The 16,175-nt window shown below is 38.9% G+C and overlaps 1 protein-coding gene and 1 long non-coding RNA gene across 4 annotated transcripts in view; both read left to right on the top strand.

The window, feature by feature from the left end:
• LOC134224407 (TWiK family of potassium channels protein 7) overlaps nt 1–16,175 on the top strand; it is a 333,804-nt gene that overhangs the window by 102,420 nt on the left and 215,209 nt on the right. The window lies entirely within an intron of this gene.
• Nucleotides 15,512–15,952, top strand: LOC134224188 (uncharacterized). Its single transcript, XR_009982864.1, has 3 exons — nt 15,512–15,697; nt 15,762–15,831; nt 15,887–15,952. It is a non-coding gene; the product is annotated as an uncharacterized LOC134224188 (long non-coding RNA).

The following is a 16,175-nucleotide window of genomic DNA, read 5'->3' as shown; positions in this document are numbered from 1 at the left end:
CATTGGACCGGATAGTCTGCATACCGTATCGAACGACAACGGTCAACGATGCATAAACTTTGCAGCCTCCCGCGGAATGGTAGTCCGAAGCACTTTCTTCCCCCGCAACAATATCCACAAGGCCACATGGAAATCACCTAATCAAGTAATGGAAAACCAAATCGACCACGTTCTAATCGACGGTAAATTCGTCTCCGACATCACGAACGTACGCACTTACCGCAGTGCGAATATTGAATCCGTCCACTACCTCGCTGCAGTATGTCTGCGCTCAAAACTCTCGACGGTGTACAACACGCGTCGGAGTCGTCCACCGCGGCTAAACATTAGGCGCCTCAAAGACGGTAGACTACCCAGCTGGCAGAAGCTGGAAGTGACACTCCCAACGGAAGAGCAGCTAGGCGCAGCATCTCTTGATGCACTAGGCACGGTGGCCCCAGATCAGAGAAACGACTGGTATGACGGCGAATGTGAGCAGTTAGTAGAGGAGAAGAATGCACCATGGAACTGTACCGCGCTAATAACGCACGAAAGTTCTTTGAGAAGTTTAACCGTTCAATAGCCCTTGGAGTTACCTACCTGGAGAGCTGTTTAAACACGGTGGTGAGGCACTGGCTAGAGCGCTGCACTGGGTGATTACCAAGGTTTATCGACTTCAAAGCCGCATATGATACAATCGATCGGGACCAGTTATAACAGCTAATGCACGAAAACGGATTTCCGGATAAATTGATACAGTTGATCAAGGCCGTCGGGTGGATCGGGTGCTGTACGTAGTTCAAGTTTCAGGGGCATTCGCGAGTCGCTTCGAAACGCGCAAAGGTGATGGTCTTTCGTGTCTGCTATTCAACATCGCTTCGGAATGGGTAATACGAAGGACAAGGATCTACACGAGTGGTACGATTTTCACGAAGTCCGTCTAGTTATTTGGTTTCGCCGGCGACATTGATATCATGCCACGTAACTTTGAGAAGATGGAGGAAGCCTACATAAGACTCAAAAAAAGAAGCTTAACAGATTGGAGTAGTCATCAACACGTCGAAGACGTACTTTGGACTCCGTAAAACGCTTCGATCGTGACCGGTAGTTCTCTACGGACACGAAACCTGGACGTTGCTCGTGGAGGACCAACGCACACTGGGAGTTTTCGAAAGGAAAGTGCTGCGTACCATCCATGGTGGGGTGCAGATAGCGGACGGTACGTGGAGGAGGCGAATGAACCACGAGTTGCATCAGCTGTTGGGAGAACCATCCATCGTTCACACCGCAAAAATCGGAAGACTGCGGTGGGTCGGGCACGTACCCAGTAATACGAAGTAATCCTTTGAAAATGGTTCTCGACAACGATCCGCCGGGAACAAGAAGACCAGGTGCACAGCGGGCAAGGTGGATCGATCAGGTGGAGGACGATTTGCGGACCCTCCACAGACTGCGTGGTTGGCGAAGTGCAGCAAAGAACCATTGTGCACAAAAGAAACCATTGCAATTTTATTTATTTATTCATTGTACATCGTCTTCAACTTATAAATTGCACAAACTAATTGTTTGACTTAATCCTATTTATAAAAACTAAATTGCTAACATTAAAGTCGAAAAATCAACACACTTCGTTGAATAGTCTGCAGCATAATTATTTTGACCGTAATGTGGGTGGTGGCCACGGATCCATAACAGTTGACGATTCCTGAGTTGACAAGACGGTGCATGAAATCGAACATTCTCCAGGATGTAACGGCAGTCGATGTTGCATGTTATGACGTCGAAAATAAACATCCACTGAAGCATCACTCGACAGTCTACCAATGGTTGCAAGTCAATCAAAGCACAACGATTTCGGTATGGAGGCAGGTTTGATGGAGCGGCGCAAGGCATAGTAGATGAAGCGTTTTTGTATTCTCTTGATGCGTTCAATGTGAACGGAATGATACGGAGCCTAGATTTGCACTCCATACTCTAGTATGCTCCGAATTAATGCACAATATAATGATTTGAGAGCATTGACATCAGCGAACTGTGCTGTATTCCGTCGTAAGAATCCAAGTATAGCATTGGCCTTAGCGATGGTAACTGATAAATGTTCCGTAAAACGAAGCTCACTGTTGAGAACGATTCCAAGGAATTTGATCGATGTAACTCTAAAGCGCTGTGTCTTCTTCTTCTTATTGGCATTACATCCCTTCAGTGGGACACAGCCGCCTCGCAGCTTAGTGTTCATTCAGCACTTTCACAGTTATTAACTGCGAGGTTTCTAAGCCAAGTTACCATTTTTGCATTCGTATATCATGAGGCTAACACAATGATACTTTTATGCCCAGGGAAGTCGAGACAATTTCCAATCCGAAAATTGCCTAGACCGGCACCGGGAATCGAACCCAGCCACCCTCAGCATGATCTTGCTTTGTAGCCGCGCGTCTTACCGCACGGCTAAGGAGGGCCCCCCTGAAGCGCTGTGTGATTCAGACAATAGTCATAGGTTATAGAAGAAGATCGGCAACGAGTGAATGTTATTGCTTTGCATTTAGTTGGGTTCATCTGCATACCATTGATCTTGCACCAGTTTGCAACATTTACAATATCAGTATGTAAAGCACAACAGTCTACGAACGATTTTATGACACGGTATATTTTCAAATCGTCCGCATAAAGCTGTTTTCCGGAGCTCAGTTTGCTACACAGATCATTGACGAAAAGAATAAAGATGAGCGGACCTAGAATACTGCCCTGCGGTACTCCAGAGGGTACTCCGCTTCTTTTTGTCAACATGCATGCTCACTGCTGAAAAATCTCAACAATCAAAACGGATTTTGACAAACTTTAAATAATCGGCATATACCGCCCTTCTCGTACATTTTTAAAACTGTATTTTGGCCGAACCCTTTTTGCCGATACTTCGATCTGACCCATTTTCAATAGGAAGAATTGTGAAAGGGTGCCTCGTGGCAAAAAAATCTGTTAGGAATAAGGGCCTGAAAAATTTAGTGAAATTTTTTAAGCATGTTTTACGAGAAAATAAGTATTTTGGGGTCAGAACTTCAGAATCAGACCCCGCCCATTATCAATCAGAAAAATGAGAACGCAACTTGTTGCGAGTAAATCGGTTAAGAAAAAGCTTTTGAAAGGACATGGAAATTTTTTGCGAACAATAAACATACCCAGGCAGACTCGAAGACCTGTAACCTCAACCGATTTACTTGATCCTCATAAGCATATTCTTGATCCTCATAAGCATTTATACGGGATTCTTGAAATAAATAAAATCAAAAATGGGACATGTTTATCTGATAGTGCTGTTTTAGAGTGCATTTAACTTTTCAACGAACGAGCAATACAACAACCAACACAGCTGGTAAATTGATCAAGGTTTAGATTAATTTAAGCAAAGGTAACTAAAAAAACCACATTCACAAAAAGCAAATATTATTATTTTAGATGTATCATGTATCAATCGTGTGTAAGGTAATATAACTAGCGTACAACCATGTGACATTTCTATCTACTTGTTTTGGGACACACTAGTAAATAGTCACTTCAGAAGCGACCGTATCTGCCGAGAAGAATAATGTGTGATAACTGCCATGTCTAACGTGCTGCAAATAGGATTATATTTTGTTTTGAGTTATGTCCTGGTAGAATATTACAGAAACATGTATGGCGTCATGCTGGTTTTCAATAGGATTACTGGATTACCTTGTTCAATACGATATTTATGACGATATGCAATGCCACTCTTCCAATTGAAAGCTACACTTGTAATTTTTTTGCATTAAGATTATAACCAGCCGTTTTTCCTAAATTAAAACAAATTGTTTTGAGTTCTAGAAATGGGGCGAAAACCTTCGAATATCAAGTTACTGTTGACTTTCGTCAGGTTCATCAACTAACTCGATAGATCAATTAATGGTTGAAACGCTTCCGATAAAATAATCATTAAATTCAGACGTAATTACTTCTTCTGTTTTTTCTAATGTGCCATTAAAAGTTATGGATCGCGGTTTACAAAAACTAGGTTTTAAAAATGATTTTAATATTTTCCATATCTCTTTGCTGTTGTTTTGATGCTGATAAATTTTCCTCTGAATATATTCGCGTCGAGTTTGCTTTATACATTGCGAATATTTATTCCGCGCACCCTGGTACCTATTCTAAATGATTTTCATTATTACTTTTACGGAATTTGATGTACAATTTATCTCTTTAACGTTTAAGACGTAAATGACCAAGATTGTACCAGCTGTTTGAATTATTCAATTTTACTAATTTCTGTTCAACTTAATGATTGGTACAGGATTTTAAAACGCCCGTGATAACAGCTGCTCTTTGATCTAAATTTCCAGTATTTTCTGAGGTGAACCAACCCAGGTTTTCATAACAATAAAGAAAAAAAATCTGGTATTTTTTTTCGGAAATCCACGTTTGTTTTGATAAGGTTCGTAATGACTTGTTTTGAATATTTTCTCCAGCACTCAACTGCCGTTCTACGCATAATTGTCCCATGTACATATAAATCCCAGCAAACATGGGACAAATATGCGTATGATGGCAGTTAAGTTTTACCAAATCGTTATAACTACTACTGTCATTTGTAACTAGTGACTAGTGATTCATGATCGGTTACTTTTAAATCACAATTCGTAGCACTAGTGACAGAATCAAAGCTAGAGTAAACATAATCAATCAATGTTCCACTGTGCCGGAAAATACCCGTATATTCATTTACCCTTTTTTAATTTAAGGGATTCAACTAATCGCTTCCTATGATACGAATTTGAATAGTCTTACCAATTGATATTAAAATTACTAGGATATATAAATGACTCTAACCAATTTAAAAAAAAATAAAAAAAATGCTAGTCATTAGAACTGCACAGTTAAAATTTCAAAAAAAAATACACGCTATGGAAATATTTTAACCCATATTTTTGTGTTCAATAGCCTCTAATTTTACATACAACTTTTTTCTTGTATGCAATATTGAATACAAGAACCATAGTTACGACGACCTGTAATTTTAAAAAGTGATGGAAAAATAAGACCAATCAAACGGAGCTTTTTTGTTACATCGTATATGCTGTAACATTTTTATACTGTGTGAGAAAATGATATAAAACACCCTAATTAACCAACTTCATGCCACGTATAACTGCAATGCACAGGAACCAATTGCCATCACAAACTTCGTTCAATTGCTGAACTGAACTGATTCTTTAACATAAATAGCCGGTGCCGGACGTAAAACTCCGCCGGTGTGTCTCGAATGTGATAGACAAGCAGCAACATTATATCCAGATAGAAATACTAAAAGTGGACGGGCAGATCGGACTATGGCATCAAAATTTATGGCTTAAATACGATTTTCATACAACAAACATGCGAAGATATTTTCACTCAAACTTTTTTGTATATCTAATGTACGATAAAGGCACAAACTTCGCTAGGTGGATCAATAAGGGGTTTTTTTCATCATCTTATGAAATCAGCCATAATGTCTACCCTACTAATGTCACGGGTTTGGGAATTGCGCCCATGTTTATTATTTTAGTTCTGCTTCAAAACAATAAGGGCGAAAAATACATTGTTTCTTTCTTTCATAATTCTGATAATTACAAAGAAAAATAATTAGAGCCAGATCGATTTGTTTGCAACAACGTCTAATGAAAAAGCTCATTATATACAATAGAAATGTTTATAACGTTCCTTTTCTATTTTGACTATTTTTCATGTGCTTTCTATCCCTTCATTCTGCAAAATCACTCCATCATACTACGCGATACATGGTCCGAAAATCCATTCAATGTTTATCACAGAATCTCTATCACAAAGTATCAGAGTATGAGTTTGCTTAATCAACCGTAAACGCTGGTTATCTTCCAAAGATTATGGATATAAAGTACGAACAGCAAACCAAGTTGATTTATTCTAGTTGAAAACTTTGTTCATCGATTCCGTAGCTTATCTTCGGTTAAATGGCCTAGAATCAATTTTAAGCTTGTCGTTACACTCTGTCCTTTCGCTAGGGTTCCACTTAAGAGACCAAAACTTCATCTACCTATCGCATGTGATTGGGGAAGTTCCTAAGATGCTCTTCCTTTCTGATGTTAGTGAGAAATGAAATTATGATCCGACGAGGTTGACTTTCGGGGAGAAGACACTTTTCCCAGATTTTAATTACTTCTTCAAAAGCTGGAGAATAATTATGCCACAACCATTATAAGATGATTAAGATAAACCTCTTAATTAAACGAAAAACTCTTGGAAATGAGATCTATCTATAAGGGCGAATCTCAATTCAAGCCAAGATTCTATTTACGATTCAGATTTTTTCTTCTTTTCATTGTGTCCCCGTGGGTTGCATACTGGCAGTGGAAATTAAGCTGCGGGAAGGTGACAGGATAAAATGGGCGACGTCATGAGGTGTATTACTTTTTCTTCAGGCTATCCCGGGAGATTCCGGTTGATTAATTAACGTGAAGATGAGTACACCTTTCATACGTATTCCAGATGTTGGGCGTAATGAAGCTAAGCTGCTTGATAAATGCGGAGAAATAAAATAAAGGATTCTTGACGCGAAGGGTTTAAAAGGATATCTCTCAATTACGTTTGTACCTTCAACTCTCGAACAGAAATCTCTGTCTCTATGTATAAGTATTCATAAAATAAAATTAGTTCATGCCTTTTTCGTAAGAAATTACGGCGAAAATTGAAAATACAAATGGATCTTTTTACTAATTGCTTTCGTTTTCAAAAGAAAGCGGGCTGAATTTTCCACCGGGAAACAATTTCAAGACAGAACTATAAAATTTATGTACCGATTTCAATCTTATAGCACTTCTTAATGCTGTATTAGAGGACATGTTGAAAACCTGTTTGTTTGCTGATGCGTGAGAGTCGTGCCGCCGGTACGGTCAGCATTTGCAGGAGATTTCTTGTTTCGGCTTGTGCGTAGATTAATTAGTTATCATAAATTACTTAGCTCAAATAAACCCAAATTAACACATGAATAAAAATCTATTTAGTCTATCCGAGATTGAAGATTTCGGATAATAATTTACAGTGTCAAGCAATCCAGTTCTACGTGACAGTGGCGTATCTCATATCTTCCGACCGATTGTGAATCAGATAAATGCTCGTAGCAGGCATCATGCAATATGACTATTTCGTTTGTTAGGTTGGAGTTGATATCTTCGGTTTCAATATTGACATGTCGGAACACTCGGTGGTCGGGTTGTTATTCTGTTGTCGCACATGTGAAATAATGACACAACCACTGCATGACTTTACCCGATACTATTGCTGCTGACAGAGTTGGCAGGATCCGTGCAGGCGAAAAATTGCAACGGAAGAAACAAATGCTTCAATTTGACTCTCGCTCAGAGCACACAGCATCCGACAGGAGACGGAGTGAAATTTGAGATGAACTTCTGGACGTATGTTTGCAGCATATGTGTAGCCATGGAAATCTGAAGCCTCCAGCACCCTGGAAATGTTATGTTAGGAATTTTGGTGATGTTTCCAACTACGAGAAGCAATTACAAGCTGTGCCAATGGGACATATTCGTGACGGGACAAAAAAAGGCGGAAACATTTGGGCGAGTGGGTGATTTTCTACAAGACATGACTGTTTGAACTTTCTGTGGAACCAACATTGGTCTAAAACTACCATCAAAAGTCCGAGGTTTATAATACTGACAGTGGATAGAAAAATAAGGAGATGCTGCAATAGTAATTTGGTCGCCTAATTGGAAAAGTTAGTGGTGTTAGTTAGGCAATGCATTTTTGTTCATGTTTTATGATAGCGTGTAGCGACTAACCAACTGGAAAAATAACTCTTGTCATAAGATGCAATGTTTTATCAAAATCCAAATGAATATAACTCTGGAATTTTTACCCGATTTTTTTAATGTTGTTCCAGTTTGACGGGAAAATTCATCTGGTTTTGAAAAATGACTCAAATTTGTGTTCAGCCTTAAATAAAAGAATGCATTGTACAAGCAATGAAAAATAATGAAATTTTATACCCATATTGCTATATTTGAAAAAAAAAAGTATGATTATGGCAACTTTGCTCAAGATTTCACGGTTTCACGATTTAAACGAACCCGGTCATTCTGTCCAACCCCTGTACCATTTGAATTAAAAGGATATAACAAAAAAAAACATTTTCACACTCTTATCTGTTGCTTTACTTGTTGGAGAATATATTTCTAGCCTGAGACTAGCTCGTGAAGGCCATAGATAGTTCTAGAAAAAGGAAGATTGAGGAATGGGTGCGATTATAGATTACGGTAGCGCTCACACTTATCCTCTCTGTATACACTTACGATATGTAGCATACTGTGAGAGATGTTTTTCGTAAGCTGTTACGATAATGAACTGATTATGGGGGATTATATTTCATGATTAATGCTTTTTAAAAAGCTCCAATTGCGGGGGACCACGATTATAATTTGATCCTCACAGCTGTGCGAAAAAATATGGTCCTAAACGCAAAATGAGCGAGAACCAAGCGTTTTAGCACGGCTTCTCGGTGGGGGCTACCTATCCGATTCTATTGTTTGTACTTGTTTACAAGTGCAATAAACTTGAAATGTAATGATTCGAAGATGCTTCTGCATCTCTTTTATCGTTGTTCGTTATCTTTTGAGAGAGATTTCTGCATATCCTACTGAAGAGAATCACTTGATATTAATGATAGGGGCAGAGTATGCTGAGCAATTTTTTTCATATTAGATTCTGTAAAGCAAAACGTGGAGCAATTCCCTTTGAATATTTTCGATGTGCAATACTTTGTTTTGGTAATACATACGTGTCCGAAAGTCTGACGAGTGCCCACAGACTAGGTGAACGAACGATTGCATCAAACAATTATATAAGATCGTTCCGGGATTTCATAGCAAAGGTAGAAAAAAACCTTTTTGTAAAAAAGTCTTCGACGCTATGCAGTGTCCTCTCTTTCCGGGACTCGCTTGGCCCGTTTCATAGTGTTTCATCACATACGGATTCACCTGCGTTTAACAACGATGCGAGTTCTGGAAAGTTAAAACTCATTTTTGTGTAAATCAAAAATTGTAGGTCCATGATTGTCGAAGAATATCCTACTGTTCTCGAAACTCAACAAACAATTTGAGAAACCAACAGAGAAAGATCGCTAACTGATTTGAGAGCAACAACTTTTAGCATAAGTGCTTGTGTCAAGTAGCACACGTGAAGTCTGGCCAATCAAAAATCTTGATGTAACCGGAATGTAACACCTCAACGTATGGCATTGCCAAGTATTTGTGCATTGAATGTGTTCGAATTAAAATCTACCAGCCAAATTTAGGCGCTTTCTTTTTAGGAGCGCTTCGTTGATTCGATCAAAAGGGATGGAAAGACTGGTGCGTCTCTTTTTTCCGTTGGTATTGGTTACATGTGAACTAAAAACGATAATCGATTCAGGTTACGAAAAGTTTGGAATAATTCGATACTTCCCTGCGGTCGGAGATCCGAACTCCTTATCTTTCAGCTTCGACCGTTGGTTGGCAGCGGAAGCTAGCGGCAGATGTGCGCTTTGGTTTCCGCTCGTTGGAAATGAGATAATAATGGCCTAATGAACTACGATGGTTGATGAATGTTAGACTGCCGCTAAAGAGATTGAGAGCTTTCTTAATGTTACTGCTACATTTCGTCTCAGAATTAATAGCAGGTAATTTCATCAATAATATTGATATCATTCACGTTTCAAAATAATATAATCTTGTCTGGTCTAAGAAGCTATCGGGTTGGATATTTTTTCGAGTGTCCTGGTGTTAGGTGTTAGCCTCGTGATCAGGGAATCATTTTTTTTGGATGCGCAAGCGAAACAAGCGACAAAAGTGAACCAACGACAAAGCTTTGTCGGAGATAATAATGACAATGATCCGAAAATTTTTGTCAGCAACGATAAAGAAGATAATTTTGTTGCTAACTTTTCATCCCGATATTTTTCATTATCTCTACAGCAAATTTCGATTTTATGCTATCATAATTTCTGCTTTTATGGAAATATTCGAGAATCTAACTATGATTACAGAATAAGCGTAATATTCTCGGAAATGCAAGGCAAATGATTCTTGTCGTATTATGTTCGGGTTCTGATAAAGGCTTATTGCGAGGTGTCATTGTCAGTAACATACTCTGTTGACGACAAAGGGTAGGGGAAGATGCCCCAAAACGCCCCCCAGAGGCAAAACGCCTTTTGTGGTTTCCTTCATATTTACCGTCATTAAGACGGCCAGATCTAAAGTAGATCTAAAATTATGTAGGTTAGGCGAAAAAAGTTTCAAAATAGTGTATGGGAAGGTCGGAAAAACCGAAAATTTCCACATTTTGAAGAAACATCTAACATTTTGGCGAGGCAAAACGCCCTAATGGCACTAACCTACAATGTACTTGCGTCTCCACGCACTATCCATACCAGAATGCAGATTCGCCGACGCATGGTGCTTTGTTCCCTAGGAGCTGTCAGCTAAAAGGCGTTTTGCCTCATGAGTTTTCCGGCAACAGAATATCACCACTTTTTTGAAATGTGAATATTATCAATATGATTGAGATTTTTGTCAATTTTTGAATGGCATCAACTAGCTATCTTGTTTAACTGTTGCATAATGTAAAAATACCCATGAATAGCGTTACAAATAAGACAATAAAGCAGTGTTTGCTTAGCTAGGGCATATTGCCCCCCCTTCCCCTATATCGTTAGGCGTTTCTCGAATATTGCTTCCCTTCTCGTGATGAACGAATGTAAAAATGGTAATTTGGCCTAGCATATAATATCCGGGGAAGTGCTTAGTGAACACTAGGCTTTCCCCATGCACATCTTGAGTTGGAGATCATTGCGAAATGTTGCTAACATAATGTTGCATCTTCACGTTGAAATGGTTGGAAAACATTAAAAAAGCTAAAAAGGTACATAATGGGCTGTATTCCATATCTAAGTTTTAGCGGATCTTAGTGATAGGATAGAGGAGACGCATGGTAGATTGTTGGCAAGAGTAAAGGCTCCCACAAAATACAGCGGAACGGCAGATTTGACAGCTAGCCTATATATTTTCTGTAGAATTTTCCGTTTCCATCGCCGTTCCCCTGAATTCCGTTTGGGCTTAACGGAGACAAGTTGTCTCCCAAAAACGTAAGATATTTTATCCAAATGAATGTATTCTGTATTGAAAATATGAGTTTTCATACTTTTATTGAAAACATTTTTTCATCTATCCTTAATCTGCTTTTGAATAAATATAGCAGTATAACGATAATTCCACTTCACTGATATACTGGAGGTTTGAACATTGAATATTTGAGTCAGATTGTAAATCGCACTTAAACAATTGCTTGCATATTCGTCTAATGTGTTGAACAACAACTGTTCTGCTCGTATCGTTTAACAAAATAATTTGCCGAATGCGAGAACCTTCATTGAATGCTTTGAAAAAATTGTCTGTTTTCCTTTGGTGTTGAACAAGTTTACTCGAATTCATTGTCTAGTTGATAGCTCAACCCCTGCTTTAGGGACAGCTAAATTCACAAAATATGCTACCCTTCTTTTCGTTTTAGTTTATAATCCTCTCGTATTAATAAAAAAAATCAGAACAATAATAGCCTACCTTCGTCTTTGTAAGCCATATATATTCTCGTGTTTGTTAAAAGGCACTTATAGGACAATTTACGTTTGTTGCGTGACCATCCGCCACACATAAATCTTATCCTCAGTCATCACCGTCCTGAGGATTACATTATTTAAATTGGTGCGGGTTAGCATCCCATCCGTGATGCTACCCGGAAAGAGAAAAATACCTGTCGGGAAATAAAACACGGACGCTTGGCGGCCGGATAAGTACATTATCGTTTCGGCCTTTTCAACTCTTTCCTACTTATTTTGTTTTCCAGACCAGACAGTGACCAAGTCGTTAGTGCTGTTGTGATAAATGAATTGAATTTATGATGTCAACACGAATTTTTGATTTGATAAGGGTGTATAGTCGATCATTTGGTTCGAGTTCGACTCATCTGAATTTGAATGTGTTTATTGCGGACTTGTATTTCAAAGTATTCTTACAAATTTACCAAACAATTTTCTCCTTCTTTAAAGGCTTATCATTCTTATCGTTTTCACAGTTATTATTTGAACGCTTTTCTATGCTGGCCATAAAGGACCAATGCTTACGCAATGTTTTTGAACGCCACGTGCACGTACACAGTAAATAGTCTTAAGAATTCAATGGCGTGTAAAATTTATGCTAATCCCGACAAACGAATTAACATTCGATATTCAATCAAATTTGACTGAATTTCACATTCAAGCACAGTTTTTAATTTCGATTTTAATACACAATAAGATCGGTTGAATGTTGAGTTTATTTGCATGCTTCAAATATGTGCATGAAAATATATTTAAAATCACAACATATTTTTATATGTGTAGCGTTGAAATAATATCAATGCCAAAATCCACCATCTGACTTGGTTTGATAGTGGATTTTGGCAATGACAACATCGCAATCAATAATTTTAAAACCCTGAAGCCTCTCCTTTTCCTATTGTGTATTTGTGAACCCTAACCTCGAGTCAGTCGCGTGTACGTCGGCTACCCAAAGTAACTCTAGTTGTCAGAAGAATCACAAGAATTGTAAAATAAATTGTACAAAAACCCAGATCAATCCCCCTAGCGTTGGTGGTGCTTAAGAGAGGTCAAAATGGCACTTCAGCGGGATAGATTTTACTTTTTCCATCAATTCATATCCATTTGCGGTCATTTGAATGCATTGCTGCAATGTTTGAAATTTTTATTTTTTTTATTTTATGATTTTTTTTCCCAAGGGGGGACTTTTGGCAAAAAACAATGTTTTTTAATAACTTTGGCACGCAATGTTCGATCGGGCCAATTTTCAATAGGAAACAACTAGACCGCAATCCGCGTCGATTGCAACTTGTTGAGAGCAAATCGGATAATGCTAAGTACAAAAAAAAGCAATGGGTAATGTTTTTAACATAACTGCGAGTAGACGTAGAACTTGTATAAACGTAACGTATTTACATTTGAATCATTTGTTTGAGTAACTGCATATAACCATTTTTTCACAATTCCGAGAAAACAACAAAAATGGTAATTTATTTAAACATTCTCTTGGAAATTATTTTTTGCGGACTTTTTTTTAAACATTTACATGTAATACAGCGAAATTTTCTAATCTTAAATGGATATTAACACTGATTGTACATCTTGAATTGCTAATGCCTTCTGCGAATAAATGAAATTAATTATTTTAATCAAATTTTTATTTTCATCATGTTTTGATGTACTTGTCGTGTAGTACCAAGCACAACTTAACATGTGGTCAGTCATATGCCATGACTCGTTCCCATCCCGGGATCATGTGGATTATGAAACCAATCACTTTTCGTGGATGAGCAGACCAAATGTCTCTAATTTTATTCTTCTTTATCCACCACCACGCTGCCTCAGCCATCATCGGCATCTAGCCGTGAACTCCGAGCGATGTGATGGGTGGTTGCATCCATCGCAACCGACACCACTGCGTCCGACCATCATCAAGCACAGAATGACAAAAAAATGCGCCCACCTTTTTCATGCATATTCGCAGACCCACCGGCAGTTCTACCGTTGGCCGACTGCATGCTAAGTACATAGCGAACGAACGAACGAAACGAAAAAAGCGCGAGCAAAAAGCACGTCAGTACGCGCTGCTGTCATAAATTGTAATGACTCGCACATGGCAGGCACTGCTTCTTTTATAGACGAAGAAAATCTTGCGGTGGACTCGAAGGCCCGTGACATACCGCATTCTGATGTCCGTGTTAGGAATTCACGGAAATGGTTACACATGAAATTTTTGCTGGCTTTGACAATAATTGAAATTTTCAATAGCTTATCGTTAATAATCTTAAGTTTCAATAAGTCGAGTCGATTGATATACAAATCTTCAAAATCCATCGAAAGATAAAGGCGCTAGCAACGTTTGAAATCTCCCCTTTCAGCGTAACGCTCTCGATTTTCAAAAATCTAAATGACACCCAGTATAGTAAAGAAAGACGTAAGTTCTACGTCAAAAGTGTGTCTCACATTTTTGTACGCACACACGCACGCACATACATACATACATACAGACATCACCTCAATTCGTCGAACTGAGTCGATTGGTATATAACACTATGGGTCTCCGAGCCTTCTATCAAAAGTTCGGTTTTGGAGTGATCCTATAGCCTTTACGTATACTTTGTATGCGAGAAAGGCAAAAACATATATCCGGCTCCGTAACGTCAAATGGCAAATGAGCCTTCTAAATAAACGCAAGATTAGAAAAAAGCGTTTAAATAACGCAGGTTTCGCAAAATAATATCAATTCGTCCATTTCGGAAACATGTGCTGCTCATATGCGCAACAAAGATATTGACCAATAAAATGATTTTCGAGCGACCGAATCGCCGAATATTCTAGTCTTCTATTTATATACATTGGATTCTGTTTTTACACGATTTACACTTTCTCAATTTTGCACCCATCCTAAATGTTTAACGCATATTAATTACTATGTGATTTTTCTTTAAATTATTTAGGATTCTTTTAAACACGTTGCAAAGATTTTGGTAGCAAATTGAAGTCACACGATCAAAAATACGAGCGTAATCGTGTAAAACTAGAATACTGTGTACATAAAAATGAATTTCTGTCAGTCTGACCCTTATAGACTTGGAAACTACTGATAATTTGTATGCAGAGGTTTTTGGGGCCAGGGAAGGTTCTTAAGATGGTTTGAGACCCCTCCACCCTTCACAGGCCCACCACAGTCTTCCGATTTTCGTGGCGTGAACGATGGATGGTTCTCCCAACAGCTGATGCAACTCGTGGTTCATTCGCCTCCTCCACGTACCGTCCGCCATCTGCACCCCACCATAGATGGTACGCAACACTTTCCTTTCAAAAACTCCCAGTGCGCGTTGGTCCTCCACGAGCATCGTCCAGGTCTCGTGTCGGTAGAGAACTACCGGTCTTATAAGCGTTTTGTAGATAGTCAGTTTGGTACGGCGGCGAACTCTATTCGATCGGAGCGTCTTGCGGAATCCAAAGTACGTACGATTTCCAGCCACTATGCGCCTCCGAATTTCTCTGCTGGTATCGTTATCGGCGGTCACTAGTGAGCCCAAGTACAAGAATTCTTCAACAACCTCGATTTCGTCACCACCGATAGAAACTCGTGGTGGGTGGCTTACATTGACCTCTCTTGAGCCTTTTCCTATCATTGTAACCGTTGGTTACATTCCTAACTTGTGGCTCCACCACAATTCCAAATTAATCCATCCCACGACTAGATACTCCCGAATCAAATATGAATACAGTATCATTAAATGAGACAGTTGGCACTCACGTAGTGACCTAATGCCTGTTTCACTCTCACGGCCATCCGTCACGCTGCAGTGACAGGTCAGTGTCGAGCAGTTTGAGCAGAGGCAAAACATACACAGCCCTGTTGTAATCGCGTCGAGCCCACAGATGGAGCGCAAGTGCTATGCTCTACAGGTTGTAAAAGCATAATGCGAACAACATTATTAATTTGAGTCGGTTTTTCTATAAAAAGCCCGACAATCCTTGCAGCCTTCTCTTTGGCTGAACTTTTCTAGAAAGGTCTAGAAGTGCGCGCGTGTGTAGTTTTCTTTAAAGTGAGAGGTTAGAAAGTTAATTCCTCATGTGGTGCAATTGTTTTAATTTGGTGTTTTTGTTTCTTTGTTAGGTTCAATTAGTAAAATAGTTCATACAAAGTTCGTTAGTAAGGTGTTAGTCGCTGTAAAATTGTTATAAAAGTATGTACAGTGTTAATATGTGTTAGTAAGAAGCTAAAATCATCTCTATGTTTAGATTTATAGTTAAAACACGACACAAAGCAAACAACAAAAACGAACACGTTAAAAAGCAACAAGAAAAGGTAAAACTATTGTAAAATGTGAAAATGTTAAAAAGCGAGTTAGTGACGTCATAGGGGTCTAATTTGTGGTTAGGTCCAAAGTATGGGCCTTTTTCTGTATTTTTGGAATAATCCCCAGCAACCTCGGCGGCGAGAATGGCGACAGGAGGTCGGCATCAGCAGCGCACCGCAATATGCTTCAGCCAAAGCCGCCATTGTTATGGCATCCATGTGGCTCAACGC

This window comes from Armigeres subalbatus, chromosome 3, assembly GCF_024139115.2.
Source record: "Armigeres subalbatus isolate Guangzhou_Male chromosome 3, GZ_Asu_2, whole genome shotgun sequence".
Taxonomy (NCBI): domain Eukaryota; kingdom Metazoa; phylum Arthropoda; class Insecta; order Diptera; family Culicidae; genus Armigeres; species Armigeres subalbatus.
Note: the sequence above shows the minus strand (reverse complement) of the source record. Positions and strands in the feature narration are given on the sequence as shown.